The sequence below is a fragment of the Canis lupus genome, chromosome 34 (genome assembly GCF_003254725.2).
Source record: "Canis lupus dingo isolate Sandy chromosome 34, ASM325472v2, whole genome shotgun sequence".
NCBI classification, from domain to species: domain Eukaryota; kingdom Metazoa; phylum Chordata; class Mammalia; order Carnivora; family Canidae; genus Canis; species Canis lupus.
Genome location: NC_064276.1, coordinates 29,593,147 through 29,616,793, shown reverse-complemented (window position 1 = coordinate 29,616,793; position 23,647 = coordinate 29,593,147). Strand labels below are relative to the sequence as shown.

Below are 23,647 nucleotides of genomic sequence, written 5' to 3'. Positions count from 1 at the left end.
CAAAGACAGCTATAAAAGAGAAGTCCATATCAATCAAAGTCAAATAATTCCAAATTTTTTATGCTCTTAACTATTAGTCTTTGTATAAGACATTTCAAATAAAAGCATATACCTAGAGTTATCAAAGCAACATGTTATCTGTAACAAGAAGGAGTCAAGAGTATATTCTTGGAAGGAGTGACATTTAATCTACATGAAGGTCAAGAAAAGTTACAGACAATGGAAGAGGTAGTTCTAAAAAGAAGGAAGTTAATGAAAGGTAGTGTAGATCCCACACAAGGCATGGGAGTTCAGAAAGCTCAATGACTGAGGTGCCTAGGTGGCTCAGTCAGTTAAATGTCTGACTCTTGATTTCAGATCATGTCATGATCTCAGGGTTGTGAGATTGAGCCCCGAGTTTGGCTCTGAAATGGGTGTGGAGCCTGCTTAAGATTCTCTCTCTCCCTCTACTCTGCCCCTCTCTCTACCACTCTGGAAAAAAAAAAAAAAGGTGGTCGGGGGGAGAAGAAAAAAGGAAAGAAAGGAAAAAGAGAAAAAAGAAAGCTCAATAACCAATTTTAGGCAATTTGAATTGATAAGTGACTGTAGTCACAGGCACAGATGCATAAATGGCTTGGCCAAATTTTGGAAACTTTGAATAATTTGACCAGAAGATTGGACTTATTCTATAAACAAAGAAAGTGTACTAAGTATGTTTAAATTTCAGTTAGAATTGCTTTAGGGAATATTAATTTCTCAGCGGTATGCAGGATGGTTCTTGAGAAGGCCTATACAAAAAACTTAAATCTACTTAAAACCTCTCTATGTAGACATGACTCATTAGCACTGTTCAAATCATTAACTATTTAGTTTACCATGCTTCTTATATCACTAACAATGTGACATGTATGTCACAGGGGTGGGGAGGAGGAGAGGAGGGTTGGAAGTGCTAAGGAATGGGATCTGGACAGGTTTTGGCTAAGAACTTGAAAAGCCTAGGCCCAGTGATTTTTATTATGTTTTTCCCAAGGCAAAATAAGCAAACCATCATGATTCTTTTAAGTTCTACTCCTTTCCCAGAGAAAACACCCTAATCACTTTGAGAAACATCATGATAAATGGAATCATGATTATCCATGGTACTAGTCAAAGATACGACAGGTATTCTTTCAAGAGATTTGTGGTTTTGCTCAGATAAGCAAAGAGCAATGAGTATTTATGGCTGTTGTTAGAGTTCAGAAGGAAAGAAAAAAAAAGAAGGAAAGAAAGAAAGAAAGAAAGAAAGAAAGAAAGAAAGAAAGAAAGAAGAGAAAGAAAGAAAGAAAGAAAGAAAGAAAGAAAGAAAGAAAGAAGAAGAAAGGAAGGAAGGAAGGAAAAGAAAGGAAGAAAGAAAGAAAAAGAAAGAAAGAAAGAAAGAAAAAGAGAAAGAAAGAAAAAGAAAGAAAGAAAGAAAGAAAGAAAGAAAGAAAGAGGAAAGAAAGAAAGAAAGAAAGGAAGGAAGGAAGGAAGGAAGGAAGGAAGGAAGGAAGGAAGAGAAAGAAAGAAAGAAAGAAAGAAAGAAAGAAAGAAAGAAAGAGAAAGAAAGAAAAAGAAAGAAGAAAGAAAGAAAGAAAGGAAGAAGAAAGAAAGAAAAAGAAAGAAAGAAAGAAAGAAAGAAAGAAAGAAAGAAAGAAAGAAAGAAAGAAAGAAAGAAAGAAAGAAAGAAAGAATGAAAGACAAAACCTACTACTCCTCTCCAGCTTGCTCACTCTCAGCTTCCTTGCTCTTCCTCAAGGACCTTAGCACTCACTGTGCTCTCTACATGGAATGCTCTTCTTCCAAAGGCTTTCACTTTATTAGAGAGGATAACCTATAATTTGTTACTCTTTATTGTTTGGTTTATTAATTATTTTTTATTTGTCTATAGACTCTTCCCTACAAATATATAAAAATCAGATAATATGCATAGGGGTTACTATGTGCCAGGCATATTGGAATATATGTCTAACTTGACGGGATGAGCACTGGGTGTTATTCTATATAATGGCAAATTGAACACCAATAAAAATAAATTTAAAAAAGGAATATATGTCTATATTTATGATTTCTTATATATATAATATATATACACATTTGATCAATTGTTTAATTTTTGTATATAGTTAAGTGTATCATGGTACTCAATTTCAGTATTTTTTTTTAATTTCAGAAACAAATATTCAGTCCTAAAAAAAATTGATCAGTTATTTTAAGGAGAATAATTGAGCAAGGACAAACCAAATATATTTAAAGTCATGTTTACCCTGCTCATAAGACACATTTCATTTATATACAAGATGGTTTGTTTCTGATCAATCTTAGACATCTTAGCCTTAGACAGATATTGCTTTTTTCAGTTTACAGTAGAGAAAAAACTTTTTACCCAAAGACACCCAATGTCTTTCAAGTGAGATTACATTAAAATTTTAATATACATATAACAACTTATATATATATATATATAATAAGTGATACATATATGCATGTATATATCCAAATGGTATTATTTCTGTACTTAAAAGATTCATATTTGGGAAAAATAGCCAAAGAAAATAGAAGTAACATGAGCGACTCTTAATTCTGGGAAACAAACTGAGGGTTGCTGAAGGGGAGGTGGGGGGGATGGGGTAACTGGGTAATGGGCATTGAGGAAGGCACGTGATACGATGAGCACCAGATATTATATGCAACTGATGAATTATTGAAAACTACTTCTGAAACTAATGATATACTATATGTTGACTAATTGAATTTAACAACAAAATAGATGACTAAATACATTAAATATTTTTGTTAAATATCATGAGAGTCTGTATCAAAGACAGTGATGTTTTTAAGGGATAAATGTCATGTAGGAGTCAATTTACTGTGCCCTATTTCAATTAAGTAAATTACTATTAACTAGGACCTACTGAGCCCACTGAAAATGAAAATTTATTTTTAAATACTTATAAAGTTTGTGTCTCTGAACCTGGGAACTTTTATCCACAGCTGAAAGTTACCAAACTTCATGCAAAGGTTTAAGGCATTCTGAAAAATAACAACGGTGTCTAGAATATATGGTTACACATTTTATTTTTGATTAACGTAAAACTTTCAGATCACTGCACAATTATCAGGTACTTCCTTCACAAGGAATGGTGCCTGCAGGAAGCTGTCTTCTGTGATAGAATTTCTGAGACCCTTAAGTTTTAAAATATAGAGATCTTAAATATAAGGCTTGGCTTTTTCAATAGAGAGAGGAAATTTTACTGTTTAGATACTAGGCTTAAGAGTAAAGCACATTATTTAGGGATCCTGGTGATAGAAACATGAGTGGAGTCACCAAGATCAATATAAGGTAGTAAGTGAAATAATGCCATAAAAACTAAGGTAGAGAAACCATTTCTAAAAAGATATTATCAGCTATAGAGCTAACGTATTAAAGTTGTGCGACTATAGCTGGCTGGCATTTGGGAATTGGGGTGAAGATAATAAACTATAGTTAGAGGAGGCACTTTGTTTTAAGAATAACATTTTCCAAACTGTGTATTTTAATATATGTCTTTTCTTCTTCCTTAGGGGTAACAAAAGCTCTTTGAAAATTCAGACTGTGTACCATGCTCCCAGCAAAATATCTAATTTATTAGAAAAAAGACAAAATATGTTTTAAACAAAAATACACTTCCTTTTTGAGCTGTTCTTGTTTAACTGTGTACTCTTACCATTAAAAACAATAGCAGTTTTTTTTTTATTACAAGCTATGTATATGAGCAAGTAAGATTTAAGAATATACTAAAATAATTCAGTAAAGATTTTGATGTCTTTTATTTTGTTTGTCTCAGCAATAACTTATGATAGAAAAAAAAAGGATATAAAAAATTTACAGAAGGGTTAGGAGACAAATGTTCTTCACTTTTCCCCTGGATCTAAACTAATTTGCTTTTTGACTTTTTGCAAATCACTTTGCATTTGTAGACCAAAAGGTTTTTTATCTTTTAAATGGGTATACATTAAAAAATCAAAACAACAACAATAGAAAACTATTTCAAGGGGCTATTGTTCTAGGTATTAAACTTAAAGTGGTTAAAAATGTTTATTCCCATTTTATTGTATATTTTTACATATTTTCAAGCATTCCCTGAAAATCAATCTGCATCTTTTAAAATAACATCTCTGCAATATCTTTTTTTATTGCTCTACCTGACACTTCCATCATATTTTTGGCAAATCTACTCCCTAATAATTCTCTAGGTGAACACATTTCCTATTTCAGTTAGTTTCCCACTTTACAAATTAATCTACAATAATGATTAAATGACTTCAAGCCTCTGCTTAAAACGTGTCCATGATTCCTTCTTTTACAAAAAGAACAGTGAACTTTTTATCACAACAGTTTGCTCAACATCTGGTTCCAGCTTTTAAGTTCAGTCAGTGCATTTCATTTCTGCCAATGCTAGAATGTGAAAAGAAACAAGTAGCAAGGCCACTCACACTGGGGTAAGGAAGCTGCTGACCTACAACGGGAATCTCAGAGATTGGATCTTGGAGTCTTCCCTAATACCTAATGTTAACATCTCTGTGTGCTTGAGACACAAGGAGGACTTCCTCTCTCTCCCTATAGTCCATGGGATGATCCATCTATCAACCCTGTGACCCTTATAATTTCCAGCTCAGTTTTTCATCCAAGCCATGTTATCTACTAGGAATTCCTTTTGAATTATCCCAGTATCAAGAAAGATAAGGCAAGGGAAGATAAGAAGTTGTTTCTCCATGAATCATTTTCAAAAACTCCTGTTTGGAATTAATCTCCCCTCTGCACTTCCTTACCACTTGTTTTATGGAAGGTACTATTGTCTGACATTCTGACTATTCAGTGATTTTTTTTATGTTTGTCTCTTTCTTCCTATTAAGAGAAATCTAAAGCAGGGCTTATGTTTTATTCATCTTCTAATCTCACAGAATACTTGGAATTGTGTCACTTTATGACATTAACAGTATACATTCTGTTCAATTATCTGGAAGGCAGAGTAAACAAGCTTGTACACAGAATTGCCATGTAGAATTCTTAGATCAAAATAAGTTTTAAATATCTATAGGAAACTTTACTTTCTGACTTTGCTCTTGTGTTATTTATTTTCCATTCATTCTAGAAGTTTCACAATAATCTTTGCATTTTTCATTAATTTTTGGGAAGCCAAGGAGAATTATTGATTTATACATAGGTCTTTTTCAGTTTATGAACTTTTTTTCTGTTCAACTTTGAATGCTACATATGCTCTGAATTTATTGAATATTAATTATTCATATATTTCCTGTGTCTAGAATCTATTTCTGTCATATCCAAATTCTCCAATGTCACTGCCATTGCTTATCAGAGTTTAATGCACATGGTAAATGCTCAAACAGAATCAATGAATGAATTGTATACAATTAAGACATTTTGAAATCTTTAAAGAAATGGAACAGACTGAAGGAGATAAAAGTTATTTCTAAAAATACTTAAACCTATTTATGATAGCCCCATTGATTCAGTTTTCTCAGAAAAAGTCAGGAAACATTAATTTTAAATGATTCACCTTTCAAATTATTCAAAACAATAAAATATGTATATTTCTAAAATACCCAACATTAGTCAAGTAAAAACTATGTTTCTAAAATTGTTCAATCTACATTACCACAACTTGGCATAAGCATTTATTGGAAAGTAGAACAATTTATGGCTCTTAAGTACCGTTAATAAGTTTCACTAATAAGAGAGTCATTCCAATATAAATTATTAAGATATTTATCACTCTTACATCTATCAGCTTTGTAGCAGCTAACTTGAAATGAATTGGCTCATCTCAACTTTGTTACTAAAGCTAGAAAATCATAGCATCATAAATATTACCATTATTAAAACTCCTACTGGCAGTATCAGCAGGGAGAGCCTGAAGAGGCCAAAGGGCTCTAAAATAACTCACTCCAAGAGAAACTGTTCTTAGATTCCTTAGGCATGTAGACAAATACTAAGTCAGGATGCTGCTCTGGTCCATAGCAAAATCTGATGTGCTTATGGCTATTTGTCAGTTTGACAAGATACACTGATAACACATTCTTAAAAATAATTGAAAACAGCATAGGGCATGTGAGTTACTTGTTGCTGCATTAAAAAAATCACTCCAACACTTATTGAATTAAAATAGGAACACTTAATTTGCTGTGATTTTGTGGGTCAGAAACGGGATTGGACTCAGCTGAGCAGTTCTTTTGCAGGCAACATCTTGCTAGAGATCCCGTCAGTCTATTGGTTTAAGGATCCTTGGTGTCAGGAACCTTAGCTGGCACTACTTCTCCATGACTTATGCTCCATGGGTCTCATCTTCCACTAGGCATCTGAGGCCTCCTCAAATGGAGTTTAGGAAACAACAAATGATTAGCCCCAATGCACAAAGAACACTGTCTTATTGGCTAATATAAATCACATATCTAGGCCAGAGTCAATGTTGGAAGATAGTATATTATTGCATTACACAGGGAGATGTGATCTGTTCACCATTACTCTAACAACCTGCTACGTACAGTAAGTTGTAAGTGAACTCTGGGAATATCCTACATTTTAAGAATTTTAGATATCATCTTTTCTTTTGAAAGTTACATTGGAATCATTACAGATTATTTGCCAGAAGTGCAAACTTAAAAAAAAAAAAACAAAACATAATTGATGTGCATATTTGAAATTGTATTCTGCAGATTTTTTTTTAGCAAAATAGTCTTTAAATATACAAAACAAAGTCTTTGAATCATATATCAGAATTGAAGCACAATCTATTGGCATTTACTGCAAAAGACAGTAAAGATTAGATACACATATTTACAAGTAACTGTCTCAAAAATGAATGCTACAATTTTGGTTAAATTTAACAAACTTTTAAAAAAGGTTATTTAAGACAAATAATCTCAACAATAAATTTAGGATTAATTTTCCTTTTTTCTATTTATTTATTTACTTATTTATTCATTAGAAGATTTATTTATTTATTTATTCATGATAGACACACACAAAGAGAGAGAGAGGGGCAGAGACATAGGAGGAGGGAGAAGCAGGCACCATGCCGGGAGCCCGATGCGGGGACTCCATCCCAGGACTCGAGAAATGTGCCCTGGGCCAAAGGCAGGCACTAAACCGCCGAGCCACCCAGGGATCCCCAATTTTTCTTTTTTAAAAAGGATTTATTTCTTTATTTGAGAGGGACAAAGAGAGGGAGAGAGAGAGAGAGTCTTTAGGCAGAGTCCCCCATGAGCACAGAGTCTGATGCAGGGCTCTATCCTAGGACCCTGAGATCATGACCTGAACTGAAATCAAGAGTTGGCCACTTCATCAACTAAGCCACCCAATGACACCAGGATTAATTTTTCTTTGAGTCTAAAGCAAATTATAAAAATATTAGATAAATATAATGAAATACCTGAAATTTGACTAAAAACTTGTTTTCTGCAGTTTCAAACAAGTACTGCACACTTCAGGTAGATGTGCCAGATAAAATACCGGATGTACATTTAAATTTGAATTTCAGATAAATAATGAATAATTTTTTAGTATTAGATTGTCCTCAACATTACCATATTAACCGGACATCTTTTATTTTTATTTTTTAAATCTGGCAACCCTTATCTCAAGGCATTAGTCTTAAAAGGTTTCATTCATCATTTTCTAAAGAGATGATATAATGAAAAGTCATTAGTCAGGCATACTTGATAAAGGAGACCTAGCTTTGGGAAAATCAGGTATCTTTATGTTTCAGAACTCCATTAATTGTATTTTGACAGGGCATGAGACTACAGAGGAGACAGACATGTATGTGAATAAGATTTTTGTCGGATAATACGTTTTTCTAGGTAGGGCTGATCTGTTCATACTACAATTTTTTTTCCATAACTGGAGGTAAATCTTCTAAATGCCTCATATCTACTGATATTTTACATATTTATGGTTATGAAAACCATCTAGAAATTTTGTAATATTGTCTCATGTTAAAATGCAAATTTACTTGAAATATTAAAGTCCTTAATAATCAACTCACATATCTGTCTAAGAAATAGAGTGTTTGAAGTTAAAATGGTATCGTAAAATATGATTTTTTTAAGGAATATGTAATCTTCCTCTAGTAGATAAATGATCACAGGTGACAGGAAAGGAAATGAAGGATTAGATCTGTCTCATCAATCAGATTGTAACTAGAAAGCAATAAGTGTTTAAAACACTAACCTCAAAATATCTCTCCCTCTCTCTCTCCATCCCATATGTACAGATATTATAATATATATTAAACACATATCACCTGTATATTATTAAAATGCCAGGAATGCAGGGTAATTAATCCTTTAAATGAGTAACAACAAGGAAATTTTTATGTGAGTATATTGGTGATTATTTTTTACATTATAGGAAAAAGCTGCATTTAGATAACAAGCTTATATTAATTTGTATATTTGACCTGAATTACCTCACCACACCAGAACAAATACAAGTCTACAAACAAAATCATGATAACTTGCAATGCGCTTTTCCTCAGGCCTATCTCACAGATTCAGAAATACACTCCTTAATAAATTTGAAATATATCAGAGACTCTGACTAAAATAAAAATTTTTTGAAATGTGTATTAGTTAGCTCAGGCCACCATGACAAAATACTATAGACTGGGTGGCTTAAACAATTTTCTCATGGATGTATAGGTTGGAAGTCTAAGATCAGAGTGCTAGCACGGTCACGTTTTGGTATGAGCTCTTTCCAGCCTGGAGATGGCCAACTTCTTGTTGTGTCTTCACATGGCAGAAAGAGCAAGCCCTCAAGTATCTCTACTTCAGTGTCTCTACTTTTTGTGAGGACACTGATCCCATAAGACCAGAGCCCCACCCTCATGATCTTATCTAATCCTAATTACCTCTCTAAAGCCCCATCTCTAAATGCCATTATATTGCAGATCAGGACTTCAGTCTATGAATTTTGTAGAGACATAAACACTAAATCTATAACAAAATGTTTCTTCCAGAATCCTATTTTACAAAAAGCTTTCATTTGTACTCTTATAAGCATTTCGTGTACATAATACATCACATAATAAACACTAGATTTACTGTTAAATTAGGTTTTTCCTTTTGAATTTTATTTCCAAAGGAGAAAAAAATTAAATTGTGGGAAAGTTCATGATGGGTAGAACTGTAGGCTTATCCCTACAGTGAACAACCTCAATAGAGAGAAAGTAATTCTTTCCATATAACCTCAAGAAAAAAAAAGTTGAACTGTATTAGTTTGATTTAGATCATGTGTCTGAATTTGAACTAATTTCTTAGTCTACGTGAAAACTGCAATGATGGTCAAGGACTATGTCCTCTGTCTACTCTCTTGCCACAAGAGGATGAAATATTTCCACTAAAACAATGGGAGACAACTATTCTGTTATTAGAAGAAAGCAATAGTTTGGGTGGTTAGAACAGAGATCTCCTATATATGGGGAAATATCATATGTTAATTGAATCATCTTAGACCTTCCCAAACTTAGGAAATAAATGGAATTCTTTAATGTTTAATTTTATTTTTCTCTCAATAAGAAAAATTAAGATTCTATAGTATTTAATATTATTGACTGTTTGCCTTATATAGGTATTAATTCCTTCTTTTAAAGTATATTTACTTTGGTTAGATGGGAAATTCAGTAGACAAAATAAAAGTGAAATGTTCAAAATTATTAGAAAACAGGGAAAAAAGAATCCCTGATATGCCACTTGATTCATGGCATCACAGCAACATGTCAAAAAACAATATAAAACTACCCATAGAGGTTCTCTGAGTCAAGAATATAAAGAGGGTATTTATTCATCTGGATGCTCTGAAGATTGAAGCAGAAAATATTTAGTATCCTATGAGTTCCATACTATGATTATTTCCAGCTTTTGGGATTGAACATGTAAGTTTCTAACTCTTGTTTCTACCACTAGCAAATGGTATCAAGTTAGTAAGTTATTTCTTTTGTACATCAAGAATTAAATATATCCTTTTATACATCAAATATTTACCTGGAAATGGGAGAATTTTAATTTAATAATCTGAGATTTTGTTTTCCAGGACTAACTTTATGTAATTTTAATTTTAGTGCTATACAGGGATAGTGAGAAAAAAATTCCTTACAAACCTGACACTAGGAAGAATTGAGATAGTAAAAGATTGAGCAAATGTTGGATATTCATGCTGTGCCAAGCACATTCATATGTGATTGTTACTGCAGGGGAGGCAGTTATAAACTTGTGCTTGTTTCTTCCTACACTTCTCCTCAATATAATGAATTCAAGTCATGGTTTTCAATGCTAAAATAATTTTAATTAGAAACTCACCACACCATATTAAATAGTACACTAAAATCCTTCTGTTTTTTTTTTTTTTATTTCAATATTCTTTTTTTTTCTTTTATTTCAATACTCTTAACAGGAATCCCCCCTTCAAAAAAAAAAAATGAGACCTACTTTCATAATTGAATTACCACATTGGGCAATTGGACATTTGTCAAGTTAATTTCGACAATATTTAGATATGAAGAAGGAGGGGATGGCCAAATCCTCTGAAAATCTACATAGACTCAGCATTATAGGTGGTGTCTTGCTAATATGCAGATGCTGATATCTACATAAGAAGATCATCAGCTATTCCATTATCTTTGGTTACTATATGACTTTACGATTGCAGATAGCAACCGAAAATATAGATAACACAAATCAGACTGCTTTCTTGTTTAGTTAAATAATGAGAATACATAAGCATATTTTTATTTATAATGTATGTGAGCAATACAGGGTACAGACAGAAATTCTTATTTGTTAGTCTATGCATGTGTTCTAGCACTTAAATGATTTAGAATATACTTTAGAGCCTGATTATCTGTATTCAAATCTTGACTCGTCTGCCTGCTAATTATAAAATGGGTAATTTATTTAACTTCTTACTTCAATTTTCTCATCAATGAAAATACAGAGGGTAATAATAGCACCTCCACTAATATAGCTGACGTGAGAATTCAATGAAATAGCCTAAGTAATGCTTTCAAACCAATGGCCCAAACATAGTAAATATGGCATGTATTACCATTATCATTTTTATCAGTGGTAGTGACAACATCATCATCATTGTCATCCAGTTTATTTTTTTTAATATTTATTTATTTAGTCATGAGAGACAGAGAGAGAGAGAGAGAGAGAGAGAAAGAGAGAGAGGTGCAGAGACATAGGCAGAGGGAGAAGCAGGCTCCATGCAGGGAGCCCAACGTGGAACTCGATCCTGGATCCTGGACCCCAAGATCATGCCCTGAGCCAAAGGCAGATGCTCAATCACTGAGCCACCCAGGTGTCCCCATCGTCGTCCAGTTTAACCATGAGAGATGAAGTATCCTAGTGTTTGAGAGCATGTGTGTTTTTGAATCAGACTACCTGTCTGATACCCCATTTAACATATATGATCTTGATAAAATAACTGAATCTCTCTAAGCCTCAGCTTCTTCTTCAGGAAAATACTTTTTTAAAAATTACCTTATATTTCACTCATGGTCAGTGACATAATTTGCAAATTATGTCTCATTATAAAATAAAAACACAGAGTCACTTTTTCAAAAGCAGAAGAAAACTGCTGGTACAGGTATTAAAATTCTTCCTTTTCTCTGCAGTCTTTCTCAACTTTGCCATGGTGTTTTTGATTGGTATTTAATTTTCCCCAAAGTAAAGAGAAATTAAAAACTTAAGTAATTAGCCTAAGCTTTATCTTTATATTGTACGATGACAGTTTCAAATGTGATTATCAGAGTATTTAACATATATATGGGATCATCGAAATTAAACAATCCATATTTCTATCTACAGAGTGCCTTGGATTGACCAGAATAAACAAACAAAACCTAGTTTCAGGAAGTTTGAAAGAAGTTTTCCCTCTAGATACTGAGAGGGACAGAGGAAGAGCCTTCCTGGGCACTAGATATTATGGGAAAGTCTAGACTCTGGGAGTAGGCATGAGGAGGCCAGAGGCACACAAATATTCTGACTTGAAGGTCACCAAGCTCACCTCCTGTAATACAAGGAAATGAAGGAATAGACAGTTAAGAATCCCTCCCGGGGAGACAGAAAGTCTGTGGAAAGAGCCCACACATTAACCTAAGCTCGAAGACCCCATCTCATTTTCCACTGTTCCATCACATCTTACTTAGGATATACAAATTCAAAAATATCAATTTTTTAAACAATCCATTTACATGACACATTAACAAAATTAAGTATAAAAATAAGATAATCTGAACAATAGAGGCAGAGAAAGTGTTTTACAAAATTCAATATACTTTTTTGATTAAAAAAATTGTCAACAAACTAGGTATAGAAGGAATTTGTCTCAATATAGTAAAGTCCATACAATAAAAGTCCACAGCTAAGGTCCTACTCAATGACATTAAACTGAAAGTTTTTCCTCTAAGATCAAAACAAGGCAAGAATGCCCACTCTTACCACTTATGCTCAACAGAATACTGGAAGTCTTAGTCAGACCAGTCACACACATAAACACACAAACACACACATACAGGCATGAAGGAAAGAAATAAAAGGCATGTAAGAGAAAAAGCAAAATTATCTCTGCTTGCATATATGATTTTATATGTAGAAAATCATAAATTCCACAAAAAAACCTTCTAGAACTAATAACCATATTCAGTAAAGTCACAGAACATAAAATTAAAAGTCATTTGCATTTCTATACACTAAAAATGAACTGTCTGAAAAGAATACTTACCACTTAAAAAGAAAACAATTCCATTTACAGTGGCATCAAAAAGAATAAAATACCTAGGAATAAATAACCAATGAATTGAAAGACTTGTACTTTGAAAACTATAAAACAGTGATGAAAGAAATTAAAGATGTGAAAACATCCCAAGTTCATAGATTGGAAGATTTGATATTATTAAAATATCCATACTACTCATAGCAGCTTCAGCCTGTGCCTGTGAGTTCTAGCCTGCTTATGATCCCCACTTCCTGGTGGCCCTCTCTATGGCTTTCAGACTTGCCTATCCAGCCCCAACAATTTTGTAAACCAGCTCCTTATAGTAAATCTCTCAATGTTTATAAAAAATTCCATCCAACTCAAAGCAATCCAAAGATTCAGTGCACTGCTTATCAAAATCCCAATGGCATTTTTTATATAAATAGAAAAAATAATGCTAAAATTCATATGGAACCACAAGAGACTCAGAATAGCTAAAGCAATAGGAAGAAAGAAGTACAAAGATGAAGGCATCACATTTCCTGATTTAAAAATGTATTGTAAAGATACAACAACCAAAATAGTATGATATTGGCATAAAAATAGACATATAGACCATTGGAACAGAACAAAAAGTCCAGAAACAAATCCATGCATCTGGAGTCAACTGATCTGAGTGTCAAAAATACACAGTGAGGGAAGGATAGTCTCTTTAATGAATAGTGTTAAGAAAACTGGATATCCACAGGAAAATAATGAAATTGGTCCTTTATCTTATATCATACACAAATATGACTCAAAATGGATTATAGAATAAAACATAAGACCCAAAATTTTAGGGCTGCTCGGGTGGCTCAGCAGTTGAGCATTTGCCTTCTGCTCAGGGCATGGTCCTAGGGTCTGGGATCGAGTTCTGCATCAGGCTTCTTGCGGGGAGCCTGCTTCTCCCCCTGCTTGTGTCTCTGCCTCTCTCTCTGTGTGTCTCATGAATAAATAAAATCTTAAAAAAAAAAAAAAGACCCAAAATTCTAAAATGCCTGAAAGAAGACTTAGGGGAAAAGCTTCATAACTTTGGTCTGGGCAATGATTTCTTAGATAGGACACCAAAAGCACAAGTAACAAAAACAAAACCAGATAAATGGGACTGCCTCAAACTGAAAAGCTTCTTCCCATAGTAGGAAACCATCAACAAAATACAAAGGCAACCTACAGAATGGGAGAATAAATTTGCAAACCAAAAATCTGATAAGGGATTAATATTCAAAAAATATATGAAACTCCTGTAACTCACTGGTAAAAATAAATCACTAAGCTACCCAATTAAAAAATGGACAATAACTTGAATAGAGGGGCACCTGGGTGGCGTAGTGGTTGAGTGTCTGCCTTTGGCTCAGGTCGGGATCCCAGGGTCCTGGAATTGAGTTCTGTATCAGGCTTACTGTGGGAAGCCTGCTTCTCCCACTGCTATGTCCCTGCCTCTGTGTGTGTGTGTGTGTCTTTCATGAATAAATAAATAAAATCTTAAAAAAAAGAACCTGAATAGATATTTCTCAAAAGAAAACATACAATGGCCAATAGGCATATGAAGAAATGTTCAGCAGTACAAATCCTACCATAAGGAAATATCACCTCACACTTGTTAGGATAGCTATCATTAAACAGCAACAACAACAACAACAACAACAAAACACACAAGTATTGATGAAGATGTGGAGAAATTGGAACTCTTTACACTCTAGGAGTTGGGGAAGCAGAATTCCTCAGAAGGAGAAGCACATCTGCAATGAAGTTGCAGCAAAAGCCTCTTCAGTGGATTCAGGGGGAATCTCTCCAACTCACCAGCTCCTTGAGAGGTGGCTTGCATCAAGGCAAGACGGCTGCCCTATGGCACAGGCATCAGATAAAGGCCACCCCTAGGAGAAGGCATGAGCTTGGGGAAGGCTGTCCCTTTTCAGAGGGAAATTCCTAGCAGGGGACTCAGCTGTGAGTAGACAATACTCTTGGCAGCCAAGGGAACGAATGTGTCTTGGTCTTAAATATGGTTCTATGTGGTACATAACTCATGACAGGTATTTCAAACAATTCTGAAATTTCTGGGTCAAGATAACTATTGACTACCTAAATTTATTTCTTTTTTCCTCAGCCTCATTAAAATGAAGAGAATACATGTTATGAAAACTGAAACCTATCTTCACTATTGTCAAGGGAGAATCAGAAAAATTATACTTGGGGACTCAGACATAAATATTTGAGGATCCTGGATGGCTCAAAAGGTAATGCCTGGATCTTTAAAAACTAAATATAATCACAAAATAGCAGTCAGCTTTTAAAATAATCTAGCCAGAATTTCTTTTTTCTATAAAATAGGTACAAAGTTACAAAATGTCTCTAAGAGTTTCTCCATAAAGAATTCTTAGAGACTTACGGTACATTGTGATTTTAAGAAAAAAAAATTCCTTTTGGCAAATTATATTTGTCCCCTAGTAACTTAGGAGAAAATAAAATGAGTCTTCTTATGAAGATAGACACAGAACTGTACTTGAAGCTTCATGATGTTTATACCTGCTTGGGGGTGGGGGGGCATGAGCTCATGCTGCTTAAAGCCACTGGAAACTTGAAATCAATACGGTTCCACTGATACGCAGCCATGCTCTGAAACAGCTAAATATTCAAGCCACAAGAAGAGGATATAATATAGTGTCTCAATAGGCAGGGAAGAAAACAGGAAATAAAGGGTTTTAATGAATATAGCATGGGAATTAAGTGAGAATTAAATCAGGATACTGAGTAAAATAAATGAAAGAGGGACAGTGAATTATTCTTCAAAAGGTAAGAAAGGTGAAATTTTGAATGTGCTTATTCAACAATTATGAAAGATGGCTTTTGACAACTGTGATGCAGGAAAGATTCCAGCTGGGTCAAGGGACATCGGATCTCATCGTCCTCCTCCCCTTTGACCTTTCCATGAAGCCCCTCGATAAAATGGTTTTGATCCCCCCTCCAAAAAATCATGAAAGATGAAAAATAATCTTTGAAGCAGCATTCAATTCAAGAAACTGGGGGTGGGTACACCAGTCTTATCCTGAATAAAGAACTAATAATACCTTATCCTAAAGAAAGAACTAATAAAGATAAAACCTGAAATTAATAAAGTAGAATAAAAATAAAAGTTACTTGCCAAATTGTCATGTGCAAAATCTTTAACAAAAATATGGTCTTATGGGTAATGAGATTATGAGACAAAATGTTGAAGGAGAAGAAGGAAGAGGAAGAACAGGAGAGAGAGGAGGATGGATACAAAGTATATGAGCACCCTGCTCCCTCACTGGACAACTGGTATCTCAGGATAGTAATCCTTGAGAGAGGAAAAATAAATAAAAATTAAAAAAAAAAAAAGGTGATCCTATAGACTGTCCCCACTCAATTCTTGGAGAAAAATTCCAGGCAGAAATTCAGGTACAGAATGTGCAAATGGAGCCTGCTGATCTTCCTGAGGTGAGAAGAAACACAGGGTAGAGTTCAAGAAGACCAAGTTGGCTAGAGTTCATGATGTAGAATTCTAGTTAAGAGAGGGAGTTGTTGGGACACCTGGGTGGCTCAGTGGTTGAGCATCTGTCTTGGGCTTAGGGCATGATCCTGGAGTCCCAGGATCAAGTTCCACATGGGCTCCCCACAGGGGCCCTGCTTCTCCTTCTACCTCTGGCTCTGTGTGTCTCTCATGAATGAATGAATGAATGAATGAATAAATAAAATATATTTTTTTTTAAAGAGAGGGAGTTCTTGAAACATGCAGAGGATTTTTCTCATAACTTCATCTGAATATTGATTGGCACCTACTTATGAAGAATCATCTCACAACCAGAGAAAGACTATTGGAAAGAAACAGGCAGACCAAATGTAAGAGAGCTCACAGAGCTGAGAATAGCTCATGTTCTAAACAACTAGAGTGGAAAGTCCTTCTAATACATGGGCCATCAAGTAAAATCCTTAGTAGTGGGACAAAAGTGACTACAGTTTAAAGGTTGTCTGGGCTCATCTGACAAAACATAAAAGCAAGCATTAAAAGCATCAAATTGTTTCCAAATAATTAAATGAATTCAGAAACAAAATCCAAAACTATTTAAGAGAACACAAGAACTCTTAGAGCCAATAACATAAAATGTATAATGTCTGATATTCAATAAAAAATTACCTGGCATGTACAAAAGCATGGAAATATGAATATTAATGAGAAAAAATCAATAAAAACAGATCCAGAAATGATTCACGTAATAGATTTAGTAATAGTAGTAGCAATAAAATAAGAATAAGAATGATAATGAATTACCTTTGAGTATAAAACATGTACCAGCATTATGCTAAGCAATTATCACCCATCACTCAGTATAATCATTTTTTTAAAAAAAAGTCCTTCTAGAAGGCAGCCTGAGTGGCTCAGCGATTTAGCACTGCCTTCAGCTCAGGGGTGATCCTGGAAACCTGGGATCGAGCCCCACATCGGGCTCCCTGCATGGAGCCTGCTTCTCCCTCTGCCTGCTTCTCCCTCTGCCTGTGTCTCTGCCTCTCTCTCTGTTTCTCGAATAAGTAAATAAAATATTTTTTTAAAAAAAGTCCTTTATCCATTCATCTGCATTATTGGGGTATATCCCCAGAAAATATCCACCACTTGCTTCAACGTGGATGGAACTGGAGGGTATTATGCTGAGTGAAATAAGTCAATCGGAGAAGGACAAACATTATATGGTCTCATTCATTTGGAGAATATAAATAATAGTGAAAGGGAATAGAGGGGAAGGGAGAAGAAATGGGTAGGAAATATCAGAAAGGGAGACAGAACATGAAAGACTCCTAACTCTGGGAAACGAATTAGGGGTGGTGGAAGGGGAGGGGGGTGAGGGGTGGCGGTGAATGGGTGACGGGCACTGAGGGGGGCACTTGACGGGATGAGCACTGGGTGTTATTCTGTATGTTGGCAAATTGAACACCAATAAAAAATAAATTTATTATTTAAAAAAATGTCCTAGAAAACAATTATTTTCCCATTTTAAATGTTGTAGAAAACCTGGCCAACAACACACAAATACAGCATGGCTGAAATGAGACTAAGTCTCAAGTTTAGCTGACTGAAATGTCTACACATGCTCTTAACTACTTACCTATATTATTTTATTGTTATTTCAAGTTACAGAGCTATCTAAAAAATGTTGCAGAGCTATTCATTAATATTGAATACTTTCTACAGTAATTTACATGAATGGAAGTAAATAATAGTATTTCACAAGGTCTGCCATCATTCTGAAGTAATGTTTAAAGGCTGATTTGAAACTTTAGTTTCATTAAATTCAAAATAAGTATCCCAAATATCCAATAACAACTCTATTGGGGAAATTAATGAGCAAGATATTTTTTATTTAAATATCTTCTTCAAAATATCAAAAAGAGGGCAGCCCGGGTAGCTCAGGGGTTTAGCACCACCTTCAGCCCAGGGCCTGGTCCTGGAGACCCAGGATCAAGTCCCACATCGGGCTCCCTGCATGGAGCCTGCTTCTCCCTCTGCCTGTGTCTCTGCCTCTCTCTCCTTCTCTCTGTTTCGCATGAATAAACAAATAAAATCTTAAAAAAAATAAAATAAAAAAGAATACAATTAACTATACGTAATTAGCTGACAGTTTCACAGCAGATACCACATGTGAATAGGAAGATATGCTACTAGCACTTTAAGAGAAGCCTGCTTTTCAGTCTTGACTTTACCTCTTTAAAATATGTCTTGCTTCTTTTGTTAGACTTTATAGCTTCCAGTGGTTTCTCTGGGAATAAAACCTGGAAATTAGCCTTCTGCATTCCCATTCCAAATCAAGACTACTAAAATGTCAAGATTATCAAGATTAAATTTAGAATTTTGGCATTATTAACAATTTGGCCAAAGGCCAAGATATATGAACAAATAAGTTTATGATAATAATAAAGTTTATGATTCATTAGGAAAAAGCTGTGAATAGTATTATATAACATTGAGAAGCTGAAAGTCAAACAATTCTTATACTGAAAGAATTTAGATTAGGGACGAAGAAAAGCTGAGGATGCCAGTAATTATTGTCTGTAGTTTTTGAACCATCTATGTGTTCAAAAAGGTATCCATACAAAAACATATGCCATTTCATATATTTATAGAAATAAAAAGAATGAAACAGATTAGATGGTATAGTTTAATTGATTTACAATTTATTCAACAGTTTGAATAGCTAAATTTTACATTACATTATGCATATATACATCACATGATAAAAGCTTTTAGAGTATCAGAAGAGGTACTAGAAATATCTAGTTATGAAAGAAAATATCTAGTATCTGGTAAATTCTTAACACCAATCTAGGTTCATTTAAAAATTCTAACACATGTACCATTTGGTTCACTTCAAAACTCTCCAGTCACTCATCTCACTTGCGTAATTTAAATAGTTCTACTAAAGAATGAATACACATATTTGGGTTTCAACTGATATATAACTTAAAAGATAATAATAAAATAGAATTGTAGGTTAAGAGGAGATCATTGAGATTAAAGACAGTAATTCCATTTAATATATTTTAATTTCCTAGAAGACTATGTATTTACTTTCACCTTCTATCAAAAGCAAATTTGCTTCCAATAAAAATAACTAAGATTATTCCCCTTGTAGAAATCATCTATGAATCATTAAAATAATGAAGGTGACTTTCTAAGTGAAGGATTCAAAGATTAAGGAATTTTTTTTCAAAGAAATAAGACTGCATTTATATTATAGTGTAGACTATTCTATATTTGGAGATAGTTGAAATGAATTAGGAAATGTATTTTCATTGCTTATTTTTGTTGACAGATCTTAGTACTGAAACAAGGGGCTAACGAATCTCTTTTCCTCAAACGCAGATATATCTTTTTTAAGGTTTAACAACCAGCATGGGCCATTGGCACTTTCATCTTCCTGAGCCTTAGTGATTATAGGCAACTGACTTCCTATTGTATGATATGAAAAAAAAAAAAAAAAGACAAAAAAGCCTTTAACAATAAGTTAGAAGTTAAAAGTTAGTAGTGAAGAGAGTGGGTTTGTCACACCCTCAAAAAAAAAAAAAAAAAGAAAGAAAGAAACAACACCAACATCAACAACCAAATATCTTTATTTTTTTAACCTTTATTGTTTTTTAATAAAGCTTTCTCAGAGTACAAGTATTAACCCATACACTAGTGTTTTTGTATGTGGAAACACACAAAAGAGGCCATATTTACCATAAACTTTATAAGCCTAACAGTTTGCACACGAATCTACATAGCAACTTAGCTACAGCATGTAAAATTTCTATCCTTGATTAAAGGATAAAGCTCTTGCTGCGTGAACATGGATGGATTAAACATACCCCCAATACCCAGCTGAACAGATATTTGAGACTAAGTATCAAATATCAAATATATCAAATATATCTCACCAGACGACTTTTTTTTAGTTTTCAACAGTCACCAGAGAGTATTAAACTTCCTGGAAGTTCACCAGGATCTGGTATACGTTCTGCAAGACACAATCAATAAACATTAAATGCTGCATCCTTCTTAAATCACAGAGTTTAGATTACTATTTATTCCTATTACTTAAAGGTATTTTATTGAGGCCATTTTTGAACTAAGCTTTGGACAGTTGAGGGAATGGTTTTGAGGAAGCAAAAGAGAAAAAAATTACTTCATTTAGGGGCACAGCACAAATAAAGTTCATGATGAAGTACAGGGCATGCACCAAAATCATAGAATAAACCAGATGGGTGCAGAAACAGCCTTGCTGAGGAGACACAGGAAATAAGTTTGGATGCCTTCCAAACTGTTACTCCTCCTCCCTCATGTTTCTTCTTCTCCTTGTTCAGCTCCCATTCAAAGCAGCAACTTGTAATTTTCTTCCACTTTTCTCCTTTATCCCTTATTTTAAAAACTCCTGACAATTCAACCTAATCATTACAGAGTTTGCCTATTGGGTCAAAGTTAAAATTATCATATAAGTTATATTCAAAATAGTGAAATTTGAGAGAGAAAGGGAGTGGTACTGATAATTATGTCATGACATAGGTATGAACCAGGTTGGTCCAGGTAAGAGTACGTATAGATACTCCATTCATCTTGGCTGTCATCAAAACTGGCCCACCAAATTGGCTTCAACCATTTGTCTTCCATGTTCAAACATAAATGACAATAGATATTCCCTGGATCTTGCCATTATCCAAAACAGTCTCACACCCAAAACTTTAATTGCCAATATGATACTTGCATCTCCTATTCATCTGATCTCTCACTCCCATGCCATCTGCTGTCTGAACATCTTAAATCTAGTAATCACTATAACTACTTTCCCTTATTATAATTCCTTCATCAGAGTCATTTTTTTCCCTGTCCAGCAGTAGTTGATCACTCAAAACTTCGACACCTTTTTATCTAACCCCTTTTCCTCTTAGATTTCAGCCTTTAAATTACAGACCCTCTATTTTGGCTTATCTCTATCCCTTGGCCTTTTTTTTTTTTTTAATTTTTTTTTTAATTTTTATTTTTTTATTTATTTATGATAGTCACAGAGAGAGAGAGGAGAGAGAGAGAGAGGCAGAGACACAGGCAGAGGGAGAAGCAGTCTCCACGCACCGGGAGCCCGATGTGGGATGTGGGATTCGATCCCGGGTCTCCAGGATTGCGCCCTGGGCCAAAGGCAGGCGCCAAACCGCTGTGCCACCCAGGGATCCCTATCCCTTGGCCTTATTGTTGTAACATATTTCTAAATATGTTGGATACATTTTCTGGTAAAGAGCTCTAGATAAATTGACCTCCTTTTCTTTTTATATTATTTTCATTTGCATGTACTCTTATCTCACATATTAGATTTCAAATTCCAAAGCAAGGATATGTTAATGGTGTGTGTGTGTGTGTATGTATGTGCATGTTTGTGTATTTATTTATACATATATGTGTGTGTATATGTATATATAAACTATGTATGTTGGGATGCCTAGTTGGCTCAAAGGTTGAGCGTCTGCCTTTGGCTCCGGGCCTGATCCCAGGATCCGGGATCAAGTCCCACAGCGGGCTCCCTGAATGGAGCCTGCTTCTCCCTCTGCCTGTGTCTCTGCCTCTCTCTGTGTGTATCTCATGAGTAAATAAAGTCTTAAAAAAACTATACAAGTATAAAATATTAACGTATGTATATATGTATATTTTTATAAAAGTCATAGTTTAGTCCAATGCACAACAGACATTTAATAAATAGATTTACAGACTACTCTAAATTCATATATTCTTTAAAGCAAACACTGGATATGCTGAATAAAAATCAGATGAAGCATACAAAAACACCAAACACTAACATTTACTCGGTATTGACTCTTTTATCAGTCCCTAAGCACAGATTACCTAATCAATCAAATATACATCTCCACTTTTAACCTTCTGAATCCAAATCCAGAACCTCAACTTCTCAAAAGAATCCATTCCATCATTTTTCTTTGCCTGACCCAGCCAGTCTTTGAATTTACTGTTACCATTATAGCCAGGGAACAATAAAGATGATCTAGTGGATGTGTGTGTGTGTGTGTGTGTGTGTGTGTATGCAGTATGTGTGAAAAGGAGGAAGATGATTGTATTTGCTTGATTTCATTGATCAACATAATTGTTTTACCTATTGAGACTACCACTATGAATAAGAATAGTCATTATGATGCATTATTTTATCTTTAAAACAATTCTTTGAGAGAAGCACTATAATTTATTCTGAAACAGAGTGATTTTTAGGCTTAAATGGGATATAAAACTTTATATGTGTTAAGTGAAAGTAATTCCTTTTTAAACATAAACTTATAATTTTAGAATAATTTTAGATTTAAAGAAAAGTTGCAAGGTTTGTTCCTATATTTCCCACACCCAATTGTCTCTATAATCAACATTTTACCTTTGTATGTACCTGTGTCACGGTTAATGAATCAATAGTGAAACAATATTATTAACCAAAGTTCACATTTATTCAAATTTCTCTGGTTTTTACTTAATGCTCTTTTTTTGTTGTTGGTCCAAGTTCCCATGGATGCATCTCATTTAGTTGTCACATCTACTTAAGCTCCCCTTAGCTATGACAATGTTTCCATTGACAATTTTGAAGAGTATCGATCAGATATTTTGTAAAATATTACACAGTTGGGATCTGTCAGATGTTTTATCATAGATAGACTCGAGTTATAGGTTTTTGGAAAACAACAGAGGTAGAGAGTCATTTTTATCACAGTACTATACCACATGCTGTCAATATGATTTACATTTAATCCATCCAACCACCCTCCTCTCCAATAACCCTCAGTTTGTTCTCTATAATTGTGAGTCTGTTTCCTGTTTGCCTCTCTTTTCTTCCCCCAACGTTCATCTATTTTATTTGTTAAATTCCATGTATGAGTGAAATCCTATAATACCCATTCATTTCCGAAGTTACTTGGTTCAACACCTTTTATCCTCTTCCCCTTCGGGAACCTTATTTTGTACATTTGTACAGATTCCTTTCTAAAAATTTTTATTTATTGGGACGCCTGGGTGACTCAGAGGTGATCCTAGTCCTGGGGACTGAGTCCCACTTTGAGCTCCTTGAGATGAGCCTGTTTCTCCCTCTGCCTGAGTCTCTGCCTCTCTCTGTGTATCTCTCATGAATAAATAAATAAAATCTGTAAATATATATATATACATGTACATATATGTGTGTGTATTTATTTATTTATTTACTTATTTGTTTATTTATTTATTTATTTATTTATTTATTTATTTATGAAAAACTCAGAGAGAGGGAGCACACGCAAGCAGGGGGAGGGAGAGCAACAAAGTCTCTCACTGAGCTCGAGCCATGGGGCTCA

General features: G+C 34.3%; 1 long non-coding RNA gene across 2 annotated transcripts in view; it reads right to left on the bottom strand.

Moving 5' to 3' along the window:
• Window positions 1-23,647, bottom strand: part of LOC118353237 (uncharacterized) — a 197,527-nt gene that overhangs the window by 31,200 nt on the left and 142,680 nt on the right. Inside the window, exon 4 of one of the 2 annotated variants that reach the window (XR_007408260.1) lies at window positions 20,219-20,298. This is a non-coding gene — a long non-coding RNA (uncharacterized LOC118353237). Of the gene's footprint in view, window positions 1-19,930; window positions 20,299-23,647 lie in introns of those variants that run through there. The other variant, XR_004811793.2, reaches the window with a different exon arrangement.